The sequence below is a fragment of the Babylonia areolata genome, chromosome 19 (assembly GCF_041734735.1).
Source record: "Babylonia areolata isolate BAREFJ2019XMU chromosome 19, ASM4173473v1, whole genome shotgun sequence".
NCBI classification, from domain to species: Eukaryota; Metazoa; Mollusca; class Gastropoda; order Neogastropoda; family Buccinidae; genus Babylonia; species Babylonia areolata.
Window position 1 is genome coordinate 63694381 of NC_134894.1, and position 20141 is coordinate 63714521.

Sequence of the window (20141 nt, forward strand, 5' to 3'; positions counted from 1 at the left end):
ACAGTACAATACATAATCCACCCACTTTGTGTGTGTGTGTGTGTGTGTGTTGGTGGGTGTGTGTGTGAGTTGGTGGGTGTGGGTATATGCGTGCGTGCGTTATCGGCACAAACATGTGTGTATTTTTCTTTGTGTGTGCTTTTGTATATGTGCATATCGTGTGTGTGTGTGTGTGTGTGTGATTGCATGCGTGCTTGCATCATGGGCACAAACGCGCGCGTATATTTCTTTGTGTGTGTGTGTCTATGCTTCTGTATGTGTGCATATCGTTCAGTTTATTTGTTTGTGTGTGTGTGTGTGTGTGTGTGTGTGCAGAAAGCCAGTATTCCTGGCTGTACGCAGACAATAATTGAGGAACTCGGCACACATAATGTGGATGTCAACGAGAAGTTAACACCTTCAGGATTGACCTTCTTATTGGTTAGTCTGTGTGTGTGTGTGTGTGTGCGTGTACATGTACGTGTGTGTGTACGTGTGTATGTGTACGTGCATGCGTGCGCGCGTGTATATGTGTGTTTGTGTGTGTGTGTGTGTGTGTGTGTGATATTCATCTATGATTTGTCTTCACAAGTGGGCGTTTGAACGTAATTCTCTCTCTGCTCTGTCTGTTTGTCTTGTTCTCTTTTCCCTTGTATCAGCATACGTGTGTGTGTGTGCGTGTGTGTGTGCACGCGTGTGTGTGTGTGCGTGTGTGTGTGTGAACGACATGTATGAAACTACTGCGTTAGATTTTTTAAAAATAATTTACAGTCATGAAACGGGGCTTGGTGAGAAAGCAGTATGACCTATGTTTGTTGGTTTTTGAAGCAGTATGACCTATGTTGGTTGGTTTTTGAAGCAGTATGACCTATGTTGGTTTTTGAAGCAGTATGACCAATGTTGGTTGGTTTTTGAAGCAGTATGACCTATGCTTGTTGGTTTTTGAAGCAGTATGACTTGTACTGGTTGGTTTTTGAAGCTGTATGGCTTGTATTGGTTGGTTTTTGAAGCAGTATAACCTGTATAAGGTATTGGTTGGTTTTTGAAGCAGTATAACCTGTATAAGGTATTAGTTGGTTTTTGAAGCAGTGTAACCTGTATAAGGTATTGGTTGGTTTTTGAATCAGTATTACCCATGTTGTGATGTTGGTTGGCCTGTGTGTATATTCACTGTTGTCCTGTTTTCAGTTTGCATGTCTGAGCGGAGACGCCGACCTGATCCAGTACATGATCCAGATCGGTCAGTTTTTATTTAAAAAAAATTATGTGTTTATTTATTTATTCATCCTCATTTTATTTCATTTCATTATCTATCTGCTTACTTTCATTTATTTATTTATTTACTTGTTTAATGATTTATTCATTAATTTGATGATGTATCCATTTATTTGTTTTGCTTTCTTTCCCTCAAGGCCTGACTAAGCGCGTTGGGTTACGCTGCTGGTCAGGCATCTGCTTAGCAGATGTGGTGTAGCATATATGGATTTGTCTGAATGCAGTGACGCCTCGTGGAGAAAGTGACCTGAGCTGCAGTGAACAGATGGGTCAGTGCACGTGTCAACACCACACCACCGTTCCTCTTCCTGCACTGTTAGTCTGGGCCATGTTTGATACCTGTGGCAACACAAACTGCTTTAAAATGGGTTTCGCTTGCCATTGACGGTTGTCATGGCAAGTATCCAAAAGTATTCAGTGAAATCTGCATACACATGACCATGCTTTATGCTCTGAAAATGGTTATTTTATTTTATTTCAATATTTATTGAGCAACATTTTATTTAACTTGTGTATATACTGTTGTTTACCGCTCACAATACGCTCGAGGCTATGTCTCTGGATATTGACAGCAAAGCTTTGTGTATGGAAAATTTACTCTTTCGATCGATCATTTTCATTTTCAAGGTTTCATAGCGTGTGGACTGGTTCATAACGTTACACCACATGTTTCGATCAGTTTTCATTACACATTAAGTGGATTACTTGGAAAATGGTGATTTGTTAATATACAGGTTCCATGTGTCAGATGACTGTAGCGCTTTTCATTTTCCGTGCAGTCTTGTGCAGGGAAGACAACTCGGCAAACAATCAAACAAACCGAAACAAGAAACAAGGACTTCATTGTGTTCATCGTGCATGTCAATTAGATACTGTTTTTCAGTAAGACCAGAAGAGCTCTCGCCCCTTCATGTTTTCCCTCTCTCACTCCTCCCCTTACCCTTTCTCCTCTTTCTCTCTCTACTCGTCTCGTCCTCCTCTTTATCCTCCTCCTCCTCCTCCCCTTACTCCTCTTCCCCTTTGCCTTTGACTTCTTCTTCTCCCCCTCCTTCTCATCCTCATTCTCCTACTTATCATCTTTCTCCCCTTAATCCTCCTTCACCCCTTACTCCTTCTCCCCCTCCTTCTTCTTCCCCCACCCCCATTCCTCCCCTCCCCTTCCTCCCCCTCCTTCTAGTCCTTCAATTTTTCTTTCATTTCAAAATGTCCCTCCTCCTGCTCTGCCTTATCTTACTTATTCACATCTTCTCCCTTCTCTTCTCTTTCTGAAGTCCCTTGGTGTGTGTGTGTGTGTGTGTGTGTGTGTGTGTGTACGTCCGTGCGTGTGTACGTGCGTGTGTGCGTGCGAGCGTGAGCGTGTGTGTGGTGACGTGCAGGTGGTGATGTGAAGGCGGAGACGACAGAGGGGGACAGCGCTCTGTACCTGGCCACGTTCGCTGTGGTGGTGCACCACGATAACCCCGACACCCGTGCCCTGCGTCTGCTGATTGATGCAGGAAAGGCTTAGAAACATGCACACGCACACACGCACTCACACACGCACATACGCACGTATGCATGTACACACACATGCACGCACGCACACACACGCATGCACACGCACACACCCCACACACACACACACGGTGCAGCTGAACTATTGATGGTTACAGAGTGGTGTTTGTAGGGTGCAGCTGAACTGTTGATTCTTATAAGTGGCGTGTTACAATGTATATCTGTAGGGCTGATTGTTACAATGTGTATCTGTACGGCTGATTGTTACAATGTGTATCTGTAGGGCTGATTGTTACAATGTATATCTGTAGGGCTGATTGTTACAATGTGTATCTGTACGGCTGATTGTTACAGTGTGTATCTGTAGGGCTGATTGTTACAATGTATATCTGTAGGGCTGATTGTTACAATGTATATCTGTAGGGCTGATTGTTACAATGTGTATCTGTACGGCTGATTGTTACAATGTGTATCTGTAGGGTTGATTGTTACAATGTGTATCTGTAGGGTTGATTGTTACAATGTGTATCTGTACGGCTGATTGTTACAATGTGTATCTGTAGGGTTGATTGTTACAATGTGTATCTGTAGGGTTGATTGTTACAATGTGTATCTGTTGGGTTGATTGTTACAGTGTGTATCTGTAGGGTTGATTGTTACAATGTGTATCTGTAGGGTTGATTGTTACAATGTGTATCTGTAGGGTTGATTGTTACAATGTGTATCTGTTGGGTTGATTGTTACAATGTGTATCTGTAGGGCTGATTGTTACAATGTATATCTGTAGGGCTGATTGTTACAATGTATATCTGTAGGGCTGATTGTTACAATGTATATCTGTAGGGTTGATTGTTACAATGTGTATCTGTAGGGTTGATTGTTACAATGTGTATCTGTAGGGCTGATTGTTACAGTGTGTATCTGTAGGGTTAATTGTTACAATGTGTATCTGTAGGGCTGATTGTTACAATGTATATCTGTAGGGTTGATTGTTACAATGTATATCTGTAGGGTTGATTGTTACAATGTGTATCTGTAGGGCTGATTGTTACAATGTATATCTGTTGGGTTGATTGTTACAACGTGTATCTGTAGGGCTGATTGTTACAATGTGTATCTGTAGGGTTGATTGTTACAATGTGTTGATTGTTACAGTGTGTATCTGTAGGGTTAATTGTTACAATGTGTATCTGTAGGGCTGATTGTTACAATGTGTATCTGTAGGGTTGATTGTTACAATGTGTTGATTGTTACAGTGTGTATCTGTAGGGTTAATTGTTACAATGTGTATCTGTAGGGTTGATTGTTACAATGTGTATCTGTAGGGTTGATTGTTACAATGTATATCTGTAGGGCTGATTGTTACAATGTATATCTGTAGGGTTGATTGTTACAATGTGTATCTGTAGGGTTGATTGTTACAATGTGTATCTGTAGGGCTGATTGTTACAATGTATATCTGTAGGGCTGATTGTTACAATGTGTATCTGTAGGTTGATTGTTACAGTGTGTATCTGTAGGGCTGATTGTTACAATGTGTATCTGTAGGGTTTGATTGTTACAATGTGTATCTGTAGGCTTAATTGTTACAATGTGTATCTGTAGGGCTGATTGTTACAATGTATATCTGTAGGGTTGATTGTTACAACGTGTATCTGTAGGGCTGATTGTTACAATGTGTATCTGTAGGTTGATTGTTACATGTGTATCTGTTGGTTGATTGTTACAATGTGTATTGTAGGCTTAATTGTTACAATGTGTATCTGTAGGGCTGATGTTATCAATGTATATCTGTTGGGTTGATTGTTACAACGTGTATCTGTAGGGCTGATTGTTACAATGTGTATCTGTAGGTTGATTTGTTACAATGTGTTGATTGTTACAGATTGTTACAATGTATATCTGTAGGGCTGATTGTTACAATGTGTATCTGTAGGGCTGATTGTTACAATGTGTATCTGTAGGGCTGATTGTTACAATGTGTATCTGTAGGGCTGATTGTTACAATGTATATCTGTAGGGTTGATTGTTACAATGTGTATCTGTAGGGTTGATTGTTACGTGTATCTGTAGGATTGATTGTTACAATGTGTATCTGTTGGGTTGATTGTTACAATGTGTATCTGTAGGGTTGATTGTTACAATGTGTATCTGTTGGGTTGATTGTTACAATGTGTATCTGTAGGGCTGATTGTTACAATGTGTATCTGTAGGGTTGATTGTTACAATGTATATCTGTAGACCCAGCACTCGGCTTATATCACATATTGACACAAGTTTACAGTTGGGCCAACAGCAAAGTGAGAGCTGTATTATCAATGGTTTCTCCATTGCAGTGGGAAATCATTTACAGCTTAGTCTTTTGTGAAGGACTATGTCTTTAAAACTAGGAGGCAAGGTTGCACTGGCTCTTAATGCTGCAGCCTTGGGGGCCAGTTGGTTTTTGGGAACCATCCCAACGCCGACTGTCATAAGACCCTCTTGTCCGAGAGAGTGGGGATGTAACTTGGGTAAGACACTCTCCACTGTAATCAAATTCTAGCCCAAATAGTCGGGACAGCAGCTGCTTCCTCTGCTGTTTTGATGGTCAGAGTTGGACACGAATGACTATCATATATATATATATATATCTGTGTTGTGCAGGCTGCAGTGTGAACAAGGCCAACAAACGAGGCTACACCCCTCTGCACAGAGCGGCCAGCAGAGGCAACATCAAAGTCATCCAGTTCTTGTTGCTGGAAGGTCACTGTGCATGCCCTGTCTCTGGTTGTTCTTGTTGTTGTTGATGATGTTGTTGTTGTTGTTGATGTTGTTGTTGTTGTTGTTGTTGTTGTTTTGCAGTTGCTGGTACTGCTGCTGTTGCTGTTGTTGTTAGTGTTGGTGTTGGTGGTGTTGATGATGAAGATGATATTGTTGTTGTTAATGATGATAATGTTATTGTTGTTGCTGCTGCGGCTGCTGCTGCTGATGTTGTTGTTAGTGATGACAATGTTGCTATTGTTAATGATGATGATGATGATTATGATGTGACTGAAGTGACGTGACAGTAGTGATGTACGTGAGACCAGTGATGTATGTGACAGAAGTAACATATGTGACAGAAGTGATGTATGTGACAGAAGTGATATATGTGAGACCAGTGATGTATGTGAGACCAGTGATGTATGTGAGACCAGTGATGTATGTGACAGTAGTGATGTATGTGAGACCAGTGATGTATGTGACAGTAGTGATGTATGTGAGACCAGTGATGTATGTGACAGTAGTGATGTATGTGACAGAAGTGATGTATGTGACAGAAGTGATGTATGTGAGACCAGTGATGTGAGACCAGTGATGTATGTGACAGTAGTGATGTATGTGAGACCAGTGATGTATGTGACAGAAGTGATGTATGTGACAGAAGTGACGTACCAGACAGAAGTGATGTATGTGACAGAAGTGATGTATGTGACAGAAGTGACGTATCAGACAGAAGTGATGTACGTGAGACCACTGATGTATGTGACATTAGTGACAGTAGTGACCTATGTGACAGAAGTAACATATGTGACAGAAGTAACATATGTGACAGAAGTGATGTACGTGAGACCAGTGATGTATGTGACATAAGTAACATATCTGACAGAAGTGATGTATGTGAGACCACTGATGTATGTGACAGAAGTAACATATGTGACAGAAGTAACATATGTGACAGAAGTGATGTATGTGACAGAAGTGCTGTATGTGACAGAAGTGATGTATGTGAGAACAGTGATGTATGTGACAGAAGTGATGTATGTGACAGAAGTGATGTATGTGAGAACAGTGATGTATGTGACATAAGTAACATATCTGACAGAAGTGATGTATGTGAGACCACTGATGTATGTGACAGAAGTAACATATGTGACAGAAGTAACATATGTGACAGAAGTGATGTATGTGACAGAAGTGCTGCATGTGAGAACAGTGATGTATGTGACAGAAGTGATGTATGTGACAGAAGTGATGTATGTGAGAACAGTGATGTATGTGACAGAAGTAACATATGTGACAGAAGTAACATATGTGACAGAAGTATCATTATGGCCCGACACTGCATGTTAAATGCTGTATGTTATCAAAAATGTTGTATAAAATTATGTTTATGACAAAATTGTTGTGTATGACAAAAGTGTTGTGTACGACAAAAGTGTTGTATATGATAAAAGTGTTGTATATGAAAAAAGTATTGTGTATAATTAAAGTGTTGTGTATGATTAAAATGTTGTGTATGATAAATGTGTTGTATATGACAAAAGTGGCTGTGTATGATAACAGTGTTATGAATGATAAAAGTGTTTATGTATGATAAAAGTGATGTGTATGATAAAAGTGTTGTGTATAACAAAAGTGTTGAGTATGACAGAAAGGAATTTATGTGCCAGAAGTGACGTATGTGACAGTAGTGACGTATGTGACAGCAGTGACGTCATGACCCAACAGGTGCTGACCCCTACATGGCCAACAGTGCAGGGGTGTATCCCATTGACAGCGCCATCTGTGCTGGTACACACTGTCTGTCCTTGTTCTTCTGTTTCTGCCTGTCCCCTCCATGTGTGTGTGAGTGTGTGTGTGTGTGTCTGTCCATGTGTCTGTGTTGCGTGAGTGCGTGCGAGCGTGTGTACATGTGTGAGGTTGTTGTGAGGTGCCGGGTGGGACGAAGTGGGAAGTGTTTGCTGTTTCGTTCATGCCATCTGTGAATCTTATTTTGATTGATGATATTACAATTCCTGTGATGTGCTTGGACCGTAACAAACTACCGCCTGTGTTCAGACCACAGGGAATTGAACTAACTACCCCCCGTGTTCAGACTGCAGGGAATTGAACTAACTACCCCCCGTGTTCAGACCACAGGGAATTGAACTAACTACCCCCTGTGTTCAGACAGCAGGGAATTGAACTAACTACCCCCTGTGTTAAGACAGCAGGGAATTGAACTAACTACCCCCTGTGTTCAGACAGCAGGGAATTGAACTAACTACCCCCTGTGTTAAGACAGCAGGGAATTGAACTAACTACCCCATGTGTTCAGACCACAGGGAATTGAACTAACTACCCCATGTGTTCAGACCACAGGGAATTGAACTAACTACCCCATGTGTTCAGACCACAGGGAATTGAACTAACTACCGCATGTGTTCAGACCACAGGGAATTGAACTAACTACCCCCCGTGTTCAGACTGCAGGGAATTGAACTAACTACCCCATGTGTTCAGACTGCAGGGAATTGAACTAACTACCCCCCGTGTTCAGACCACAGGGAATTGAACTAACTACCCCCCGTGTTCAGACCACAGGGAATTGAACTAACTACCCCATGTGTTCAGACTGCAGGGAATTGAACTAACTACCCCCCGTGTTCAGACTGCAGGGAATTGAACTAACTACCCCATGTGTTCAGACCACAGGGAATTGAACTAACTACCCCATGTGTTCAGACCACAGGGAATTGAACTAACTACCCCATGTGTTCAGACAGCAGGGAATTGAACCCCCCCCCCTCCCCCCCTCACTGTGTTGCAGGCCACAGGGAGGCGGCGGGCCTGCTGAGGGTGCAGGTGAAGAACCCCCACGTGTGGGACGTGGTAGACCCCCACACTCCTCCCCACATCCTGCTGGGGCTGCAGAGCCCTCTGCGCCACGCCATGCTGCAGTCCCGCCCACCCCGCCCCTCGCTGCGCACCGTCTTCACCTAGACAGCTTGCACCTAGACCAACCACCCAGTCTTCACCTAGACAGTCTGCATCTAGACCCGGCACCTAGTCTTCACATAGACAGCTGGCACCTAGACCCGTCACCTAGTCTTCACCTAGACAGTCTGCACCTAGACCCGTCACCTAGTCTTCACCTAGACAGTCTGCACCTAGACCCGTCACCTAGTCTTCACCTAGACAGCCTGAATCTAGACCCGCCACCTAGTCTTCACCTAGACAGCTTGCACCTAAACCCGACACCTAGTCTTCACCTAGACAGCCTGCACCTAGACCCGACACCTAGTCTTCACCTAGACAGCCTGCACCTGGACAGCCACCTAGTCTTCACCTAGACTGCTTGCACCTAGACACAACACCTAGTCTTCACCTAGACAGCCTGCACCTGGACAGCCACCTAGTCTTCACCCAGACTGCTTGCACCTAGACCTGACACCTGGTCTTCACCTAGACAGCCTGCACCTAGACCCGACACCTAGTCTTCACCTAGACAGCCTGCACCTGGACAGCCACCTAGTCTTCACCTAGACTGCTTGCACCTAGACCCGACACCTGGTCTTCACTTAGACAGCCTGCACCTAGACCCGACACCTAGTCTTCACCTAGACAGCCTGCACCTGGACAGCCACCTAGTCTTCACCTAGACTGCTTGCACCAAGACCCGATACCTAGTCTTCAACAAGACAGCCTGCACCTGGACAGCCACCTAGTCTTCACCTAGACTGCTTGCACCTAGACCCGTCACCCAGTCTTCACCTAGACAGCCTGCACCTGGACAGCCACCTAGTCTTCACCTAGACCCGTCACCTAGTCTTCACCTAGACAGCCTGCACCTGGACAGCCACCTAGTCTTCACCTAGACTGCTTGATCCTAGACCCGTCACCCAGTCTTCACCTAGACAGCCTGCGCCTAGACCCGACACCTAGTCTTCACCTAGACTGCTTGCACCTAGACCCGATACCTAGTCTTCACCTAGACAGCCTGCACCTGGACAGCCACCTAGTCTTCACCTATACTGCTTTCACCTAGACCCGACACCTAGTCTTCACCTAGACAGCCTGCACCTAGACCCGTCACCCAGTCTTCACCTAGACAGCCTGCACCTAGACCCGTCACCTAGTCTTCACCTAGACAGCCTGCACCAAGACAGTTTTCACTGAGAGTCATCACCTAGACAGTCTGCACCTAGTCCTGGCTCTAGAGTCTTCACCTAGACAGTTTTCATCCAGAGTCTTCACCTAGATAGTCTTCACCTAGACAGTTTTCACCTGGACACAGCACCTAGACAGTTTCCGCTGATAGTCCTCACCTAGACAGTCTGCACCTAGACCTGGCACCTAGACAGTCTCCACCTAGACCTGGCACCTAGACAGTTTCCGCCGACAGTCCTCACCTAGACAGTCTGCACCTAGACCTGGCACCTACACAGCCTCATCTAGTCTTCGCCTAGACAGTCTGCACCTAGAGTCAGCACCTATAGTTTTCACTTAGTCTTCATCTAGACAGTTTTCACCTTGAGTCTTCACCTAGATAATTTCATCTAGTCTTCACCTAGACAGTCTGCACCTAGAGTCAGCACCTATAGTCCTCGCCTAGACAGTTTTCTCCTAGGGTCTTCATACACTGAGAGCACAGCACAATACAGTACAGTACAACACAGCACAGCACAATACAATACAGTACAACACAGCACAGCACAGCACAGCACAATACAATACAGTACAGTACAACACAGCACAGCACAGCACAATACAGTACATACAGTACAGTACAACACAGTACAACAGCACAGCACAGCACAGTACAGTACAGTACAGTACAACATAGCACAGCACAATACAGTACATACAGTACAGTACAACACAGTACAACAGCACAGCACAGCACAGTACGTACAGTACAGTACAGTACAACACAGTACATCATCAACTATAGTACAGTAATGTGCAAAACAACGCAACACAATAGCACAGCACGGTACAGTACAGTTCATTTCAGTACAATACAAAAAGTACAGTACATTGCTGTGCAAAACAACACAACAGCACAGCACACTAGGATACAATACGATGCAATACTACACAGCACAACACAATACAGCATCACGTCACGTGAAGAACCCCTCTCCCGTCATCAGTGAAGCTGTGTACTGCATTATTTGTGACCCACACTGAGGGATTCTGTTCTGATCATTTTGTTGAGTTACTTTGATAGTCGTTTCACTTCAAAGATCCAAACTTTGGTAGTTTGTTTTCCTGACGTCCAGTTTTTTGTGTGATCTTCAGTTTAATAAAGGCAACTGGGCAACATGTTCATTAAACACAAATGATGTTTCACGGCAAAGTGTAGTGTAATTATAGCGGAAATGAATGCGTGTGTGTGTGATCATGTTTTATTTGTATTGACTTCACAGAAACATAGGTAAAAGCGATAGTAGCCTACAATAGTGCGGCATGAAACACAGCCAAACATGACAAACTGGCCCACACAGGCCTCAAACGTCAATCAAATTCAAGGTCGGTAAATTTGATCAAATGAAATGGTATGTACTTAGAATTAAGTCCCTTGTTTATGTTGTATATTATCTTCAATTCCTTTCAAATTAAAAGGAATTTTTTTTTTAAAGCTAAACAATCAACTGCAATAATTTTAATTTTAAATGTAAGGGCTTAAAGATGTTTTTTTTGGTCCGGAATTACGTTATTATTCGTTTTTATTTAGCTTTAAAGAGCACCTCGTAATATTCCGCATTCGCCTATATTCAATCAAACTTTCACACGTTTGACAGCCTAAGGTATTATTTTAATCCTTCTATTAACAGTTTTTAGCGCACTAGGTATGGACCTAGAGTAACAATAAGACTAGATATAAACGATAACGAGGAATTGTAATTATAACTTGTAGTTACTGCTAATGATACGGGCACCAAACATGCACATTAACACTTGTGTAAACTTGGCCTAGCTGGTAAACCTCGTTCATTTAATTAAAACACAAACAAAAAAACAACAACACATATTTAAGCCGGTGTGGAGAATACACTGTTTTCGAGATAATTCTGAGAGGAGAAGAAAGGTAGGGTTACAAAAAGATCGATCATGTCCAACACAATGGCATACACATTAATGATATCGAGCATAAAACACAGTGAATAATGGCTGATTTGTTAGAATCAAACATCCTTTGACACCACCTGCAATATCAGCTGCACATCTTAATCAACTTGATCTCAGCTGAGCAGCTTTCACTGATGTGGAGTATGTCTCAGAGAATGACACTGACTATGGTCTGCATCAGTCTGTCTCTGTATTTTTTTTTTTAAAACTGTGGAAGGATCAACATTCCAATGTAAGACATAATTCATCACCAGTGTGTATATAGTGACGTTAATGGTTACTTCGTGTTACACTTTTATACGTACTGATCAGTCGGAGATAATACAGGAACGGTAAAATCAGTCGTATCCGTGAATTTAAGTTCGTCATACAGAAGCTTGACAGTATACAAAAATCTGGCTTCTAATAATCTCTCTCAAATATACATAACGTAAAGGGCATCACAGTTATATATCGATTGTATGTATTACACCTGACTGTAACTTTTTCTGCTAGGTGTTCTCACGGCTAGGCAACTGATGCCACCGTTTTGCAGTTCACTTAGCACACTCAGGTTAGAGATCCCCCTGCATTCTATCACACACACACACACACATGCACACACACACTGGCACGCACGCACGCACACACACACACACACACACTGGCACATCAGTGACACACTGACACTGACACACACATGTACACAAGCACGCACACCCTTCCCCCGCGTACGGGCCAATTTACACGAAATTCAATCACACACACACACACACACACACACACACACGCACGCACACACACTGGGCACTCGCGCACACGCACACGCACACACACACACTGTGACACACACCAGCACCACTGTGACCACCACCACCGTGACAACCAAAAAATCCTACCCTCCCACAATGAAATGATAAGAACAAAAAGAAAGAAAAGAAATGGAAATGCGAACCATTTAATTAAGCCAGCCTTCAACGGAACTGTTTATAAGCGACGTCGCTGTAGTCAGTGGGCACGACAGCCTGTGTACTCAATGGGAGACAACTGTTTTGAAAGGTGCAGTAGATAGTCTAGTTTTCTCCCTTGGACATTATCTCTCTCTCTCTCTCTCTCTCTCTCTCTCTCTCTCTCTCTCTCTCTCTGAACAGATACGCGCGCTCACGCACAAAGTCGTCGATCCAAAAATGAAGGATATACAAACTCCTATTATATTCTTACAATTATCTGGATATGGTCTCAATTTGGTTAGATGAGCAAATTTACCATAGTAATCATTTCTGCGATGTGCAATGAAAAAAAAAAAAGCGCCTGCCTATGTTACAGTTAAGTTTTGTTTCAGTTTAGTTACTCAAGGAGGCGTCACTGCGTTCGGAATAATCCATATACGCTACACCACATCTACTAAGCATAAGCCCGACCACTGACAAGTGTACCGTACCTAATGCGCTTAGTTAGTCGGGCCTCGAGGACTGAGAAATAACAGCTGGTAATGGATCAGTAGATCGATAGATAAATAAATAAATAGGTGAATAGATACATGAATGAAGGAATGAATAGATGATAATGATTATAACAATCAGACGTTCACCCAAACATAGTGCCGGCCGGGAAAGAAAAGTCAGAGAGAAAGAAAGGAAAAAGAAAAGAAAAAGGGCGGCCACTCAGGCTCACACACACTGACACACGCACGCACACACACACACACACACACACACACAGGCATATTTCTACATAGCGCAGCTCCCATCACACACACACACACACACACATACACACACCGATTTTCCCACAGAAACTGAAACTGCTGTGAATAATTTCTTCGACTAATTGACTCCAACGGGCATTCTCATTACGTCATTGACTACACAGAATGACGCAATTGACAGAACTGCCAACAGAACCGGACAGCAATTGTTTGTGAAAATGTCTTTCTTTTTAAAGTGGACAACATTGCTATACTTCTTTGCCTGCCGGTTTGTCTCGTGGTACTGTAGTTTTATTAACGACTTCAAGATCAGCGCGTGTTCCAATCACATAAAAGAAGAAAGGATGGAATTTATAAATCTAACCTGCCAAGTGGCTGAGGCATTGGCTAGATTCTGTGGGAGGGGAGGGCTGTTGTTTGAGGGACGTGGTGGCGGTCTCCACTCTGGGAGGGACGCTCACTCAGTCTGGCTCCGCAACTAAGCCATTATTGTCGTTAGCAGGGGGCTTAGTAGGTGGTGTCCTAAGTACGTTAAAACAGAACAGGTACCACTGAACACCACCGAAGTGACTCAGCAGCAGTGCAGGGTCTCCTCTGGTGTGTGGCCTCCTGGCGACCTAACATCGATGGTTCCCTGTGGACTGCCGACGCTGGAACTACGACGGACAAACCCGGGTGTGGCCGTGTATGGGGGAATCTAAATGAGCGGCGTGGGAGTAATGCCACTGAAACGGTGCAGATGACGGGGCAGCAAAAAACAAAAAACAAAAACAAACAAACAAAAAATCTGTGGAAGGGATGGAAATTATAAATCTAACCTGATAAGTGGCTGGAAGCATTGGCAAGAATCTATGTACATGCATTTTTCTACGGCGACATTTAATCTCCGGAACAATCCATCTTTCGGCGAGTTTCTTTGGACAAGGAAAGCCTTTCGACAACCCTGCTCCATCACAGACTTCAGCGACCTTCCACGTTGGCCCCGGTCGATCCTCACAGCCAGCGACACCAGTTTTCGCTGGGAAACAAGGAGGAGGAATTAGACCCCGAGATACAATGGAAATTGCTCGTGAATTTAACAAACGTCGTCCCGTCTTTTTAAAGCTACCCAGATCAAACGAATCTGCGAATTTATCGCTACACTTTCATAAACTGCAAGGAGGGGTTGGTAAGCGGTGTGCGGGGTGGTGGGGGTGCTTGGCAAACCTTTCCCATCGTCCAGAGATGGTAGTTCCTAAAATAAAGTCTCCCCTTGGTTGACACGAAACCAGGCGCTCGTGTGGGTGTAGGTGTGGGTATGTATCAACCTTTTTAAGGTGTAGGTGTGGGTATGTATAAACCTTTTTAAGGTGTAGGTGTGGGTATGTATTAACCTTTTAAGGTGTATAATTTTCAGGAACGAAGGGGTCTGTTGACAGGGAGCATTGCAGAACGAAATGCAAATTGTCATTGAACACACGCCTCAAAGGAAGCATAGTACACTGTGAAAAAATACATATGATCGTGTATGTAAATGAAACATTAAAAAACATTCTGATCAACATGATAATAAGTAGGTATGACATCTACAAGAAGCTTTGAAAATGGGAAGTAAATCTTTCCAGATTCCGACCTAGTGGGAAATGGAATAATCTTTTGTCCAGAACTCAAAGATGTGAAATGTAAAAAACAACAGTACCAGTTAATGCAGTGATAACAAAAAACAGACAGACGCTATAATACCCGACCCTCAATTATCAGTCGATAGCCAGACGCCCGATACGTTTTTCTTGGCAGTAAGTGGAAAAAAAACCCCCCAACTTGCTGTGAATCGGAAGATCCTTGATAATAGGTGAATCCATGCCGAGCATTGCAGGGCTGGACACCCATGGCTGAACCTTGTGCTCTGGAGCGATGCTGGAGAGTCGAAAGGAAACCTCCCACGTCAATTATGAAAACACCAGACTGTGACATCGATGATGTAATGTTTGACGTCAGAGTGTTGAAGAGGCGACGATAGGACACTTATTATTCTTCTTCGTTCGTGGGCTGCAACTCCCACGTTCACTCGTATGTACACGAGTGGGCTTTTACGTCTATGACTGTTTTTTACCCCGCCATGTAGGCAGCCATACTCCGTTTTCGGGGGTATGCAAGGTGTGCTGCCAAGGTAGATAAACTATTCAGTGGCATTTTTATTACTACATCGTAACATGAATGCAAAATGATAACGCCAATAGATGAAGCCGATACACAACCACACTTAAGAGAACCTATGCACACACACACACACACACACACACACACACACACACACACACACACACACACACGGCTCAAGATCAATACGGTCACACACGACTAAAGAAGCAGACTTGGCAGGTTCATAAAGCACAGCTTACAATTCTCTGTCCCCCCAGTCTGTCTCTCTTTGTGAAGAGTCGATGATGAGGAAACATTGCACGTGAAGCTCGTTAGCAGTCAGATGGTGACAGGATCAATGAGGGACTGGCGGACCTCATCCATCAGGCCCCTGTCAGAGGTGAGGGACTGCACGAGGCACAAACAGGCCATCAAAACCTCATCAAGGCAGCTGTAAACGATGATGAATCGTGGATGTGGGGGCGGGGGGTGGGGGGCATAGAACACGTGGATGTGGGGGTGGGGGGCGGGGGTAGGGGGCATAAAACACGTGGAGGGGGGTGGGTGTTGGAACACATCCGGTTTGCAAGTGGTACTGGAGATCGCCTCACTTTAAAAAAAAAGCTCAACCATTGATACTTTGTGTTTGTCCAAGGAGAGTCGTGTCGTGTCGTGTCGTGTGTGTGTGTGTGTGTGTGTGTGTGTGTGTGTGTGTGTGTGTGTGTGTGTGTGTGTCGACTTGTTTCCAAACAATGTAATGTAGTACTTATTTCCCAACACCTGTCCGCACAACACAGTGCCTTTTGACAGAACCTTTGCTGGCTTCATTGCCCGCGTTAACTGTCCATACAGTGCAGTACTTTTTTCACAGTTCATTTCCATTCAATGGAGTACATCATGGTACTATTCCATGCTTTATTTCCCCCAATAACTTTCCATATGACACGAGAAAGCAGTGCTGTATTCCCCCAACAGCTTTCCATAGAAAGCAGCGCTTTATTACCCCAATAACTGTCCACACTATGCAGCGCTTTATTACCCCAATAACTGTCCACACTATGCAGCGCTTTATTTCCCCAATAACTTTCCACACTATGCAGCGCTTTATTTCCCCAATAACTTTCCACACTATGCAGTGTTTTATAACCCCAATAACTTTCCACACTATGCAGTGTTTTATAACCCCAATAACTTTCCACACTATGCAGTGCTTTATTTCCCCAATAGCCTAACTTTCCACACTATGCAGTGTTTTATAACCCCAATAACTGTCCACACTATGCAGTGCTTTATTTCCCCAATAACTTTCCACACTATGCAGTGCTTTATTTCCCCAATAACTTTCCACACTATGCAGCGCTTTATTTCCCCAATAACTTTCCATACAACGCAGTGCTTTATTTCCCCAATAACTTTCCATACAACGCAGCGCTTTATTTCCCCAATAACTGTCCACACTATGCAGTGTTTTATAACCCCAATAACTTTCCACACTATGCAGTGTTTTATAACCCCAATAACTTTCCACACTATGCAGTGCTTTATTTCCCCAATAGCCTAACTTTCCACACTATGCAGTGTTTTATAACCCCAATAACTGTCCACACTATGCAGTGCTTTATTTCCCCAATAACTTTCCACACTATGCAGTGCTTTATTTCCCCAATAACTTTCCACACTATGCAGCGCTTTATTTCCCCAATAACTTTCCATACAACGCAGTGCTTTATTTCCCCAATAACTTTCCATACAACGCAGCGCTTTATTTCCCCAATAACTTTCCACACTATGCAGTGCTTTATAACCCCAATAACTGTCCACACTATGCAGTGTTTTATTGCCCCAATAACTGTCCACACTATGCAGCGCTTTATTGCCCCAATAACTTTCCACACTATGCAGCGCTTTATTGCCCCAATAACTGTCCACACTATGCAGCGCTTTATTTCCCCAATAACTTTCCACACTATGCAGCGCTTTATTGCCCCAATAACTGTCCACACTATGCAGCGCTTTATTTCCCCAATAACTTTCCACACTATGCAGCGCTTTATTGCCCCAATAACTGTCCACACTATGCAGCGCTTTATTTCCCCAATAACTGTCCACACTATGCAGTGCTTTATTTCCCCAATAACTGTCCACACTATGCAGCGCTTTATTTCCCCAATAACTTTCCACACTATGCAGTGCTTTATTACCCCAATAACTTTCCACACTATGCAGCGCTTTATTTCCCCAATAACTTTCCACACTATGCAGCGCTTTATTACCCCAATAACTGTCCACACTATGCAGTGCTTTATTACCCCAATAACTGTCCACACTATGCAGCGCTTTATTTCCCCAATAACTTTCCATACAACGCAGTACACTGTCACAGCACCTACTCCATGCATGCAGGACACTTACCACGCACCACGGAGCGACGTGCGCGGTGAACACCTTGCCGAGTGATTGCACAAGAACACCGCACGGTCACACCCTGGGGTCAGGGGGAGACAAACGAGCCGTGAGAGACGACTGGACAGTGGACCGTGGTCAAGCGGACTGGCCAGTCTTTGGTGGGGCGGTCCGTGTGTTTGTTTGACGGGTCGTTAGCGGTCCTTTGATCTCTGCTTCAGTGGTCCAGCTGGCAAAATGGTGCCGCTTTCCGTGCTGGTTTTTACTGGATTGGACTGTTTTGGTGGTGGTGTGCTTCTTGATGGGTGGGTGTGGGTAGGGGTGTGTGTTGGTGGTGTGTTGTGGAAGGTGTCTGTGTGTGTGTGTGTGTGTGTGTGTGTGTGTGTGTGTGTGTGTGTGTGTGTGTGTGTGTGAGGAGAGAGAGAGAGAGAGAGAGAGAGAGAGAGAGAGAGAGAGAGAGATCTTTTAACTGAAGTGTTTGATTACACATTCTTCCTCCTTTCTTCACCTCTGTCTGTCTGTCTCTCTCCAATATACATTGCTGTATCATTGTTCATCCACTTTCTTTGATATGTGTTGCAATGTAACTTTGAACCCCCCACACCCCCCCCCCTCCCCCTCCCACGCTCCCCCCCTCTCTCCTCTGTCTGTCGGTCTCTCTCTCACTCTCATTTCATCTTTTCTTCTTTACTCTTTCCCCTCTCGTCCCCCCGCCCCTCCCCCCCTCTCTTGTCCTCTCTTGTCCTCTCTTCTGATATGAATTTTCTCTATTTATGCTTGTGCGTTTCTTTTTCTTTTTTTGATTGATTTATTTAATGTTGTACCCCAGGGCTGGGTGGGGAAAAAAAACCCCCATTCTTGTCATTATGCTTATCTCAATACCCTGGAAAAATAAAATTTCGTTCGTTCGTTCGTTCGTTCGTTCTCAATACGCATGAATGTGTGTATGTGTATGTGAGGATGTTCACTCACTATGTATGGTCGAGCTGATAGATGTTATCAGATGTTCCATGTTGGTCTAATTTTCTGTATTTTCATTAATTGTGCGTGTGTTGAGAATACTAATTTACATTTTGTTTGTTTGTTTGATTGATTCTCTCTCTCACTCTCATTTCATCTTTTCTTCTTTACTCTCTCCCTCTCGCCCCTCCCCCCCACCCCCTATCACTTGAAAATGTATTCATATCCCCCAGTCAGACAATGACGGTAAAACATCAAAGCGTCAATAGTGTCTCTCTCTCTCCCTCTCTCTCATTCCCCCCTCTCTCCCCCCCCCTCCCCTCTGTCTAATATCGACTTAAGTCTCCCCCACCTCCACCCCCACCCTCTTTCTCAACTTGACACCATCGCTCAGTGGTTCCCCGTGCTGAGTGAGTTAAAATGAAGTCAACATCCTTTCCTTCACTGATGCCAAAAGAGCACTCAGACACAAACCCATGCAGGAGAAATGCTTTGTTTGAGAAGGGAAGTGAAAAGAGAGAAAAAAGTGGGAAGAAATAAATGAGAGGAAAAGGAAGGGGGAGGGACGGAGTGGGGGGGGGGGGGGAGGAGGGGTTGGGGAGGAGGGGGGGAGGGTGTTTCAAATGTTGTTGTTCGTCCTTCGGGTTCGAAGATGACCATGACCTCAGCGTCAGATGGAAGATCTGTGACTGTAAGACGACGGAGGTGACTTGCATGAGGCCAATCCAGGCCCGGAAAGCTCCCCCACATGTGGGACACGTGTGTGTGTGTGTGTGTGTGTGTGTGTGTGTGTGTTGCTGTAGTGGAAGTGGAGGTCGCTCGTGCCTTGCGTATTCATTTATTTCTTTATGCACTTTATTATTTTATTATCCGCAAGGCCTGACTAAATGCTTCGGGTTACGCTGCTGGTCAGGCATCTGCTTAGCAGATGTGGTGTAGCGTATATGGATTTGTCCGAGCGAAGTGATGCCTGAACCCAACTTGCTCGCGGAATCGTTCCCCCTGGGTCTTTGTGGTGTGTGTGTTGTTCTGCTGTCCACGCCCTTCTAGTGACCGTGTTTCACCGAGTTGGACAGTCCACAGCAAGCGATTCCCAGCTACCAAGGATCGATGCTGAGGTCTTTTGGGGGCAGTTTGAAATAAATGGACAGTGAGGGGGCGGGGACCCCTGTCCGTGACGGGTGAAGGGGAAGAGAGGTTGGGTTTGACCAGGGATCTACCGGGCTTCTCTGTAGAGCTGAGTGCAGTGCCATCTGTCTCTCTCCGTTTCTCTCTCTCTTTCCCATTTGTCTTTCTAGCTTTGTCCCTTCTCCCTCCCTCTCTTATCTCTTTTTTTCTCTCTCTCGTCTATTTCTCTCTCTCGTCT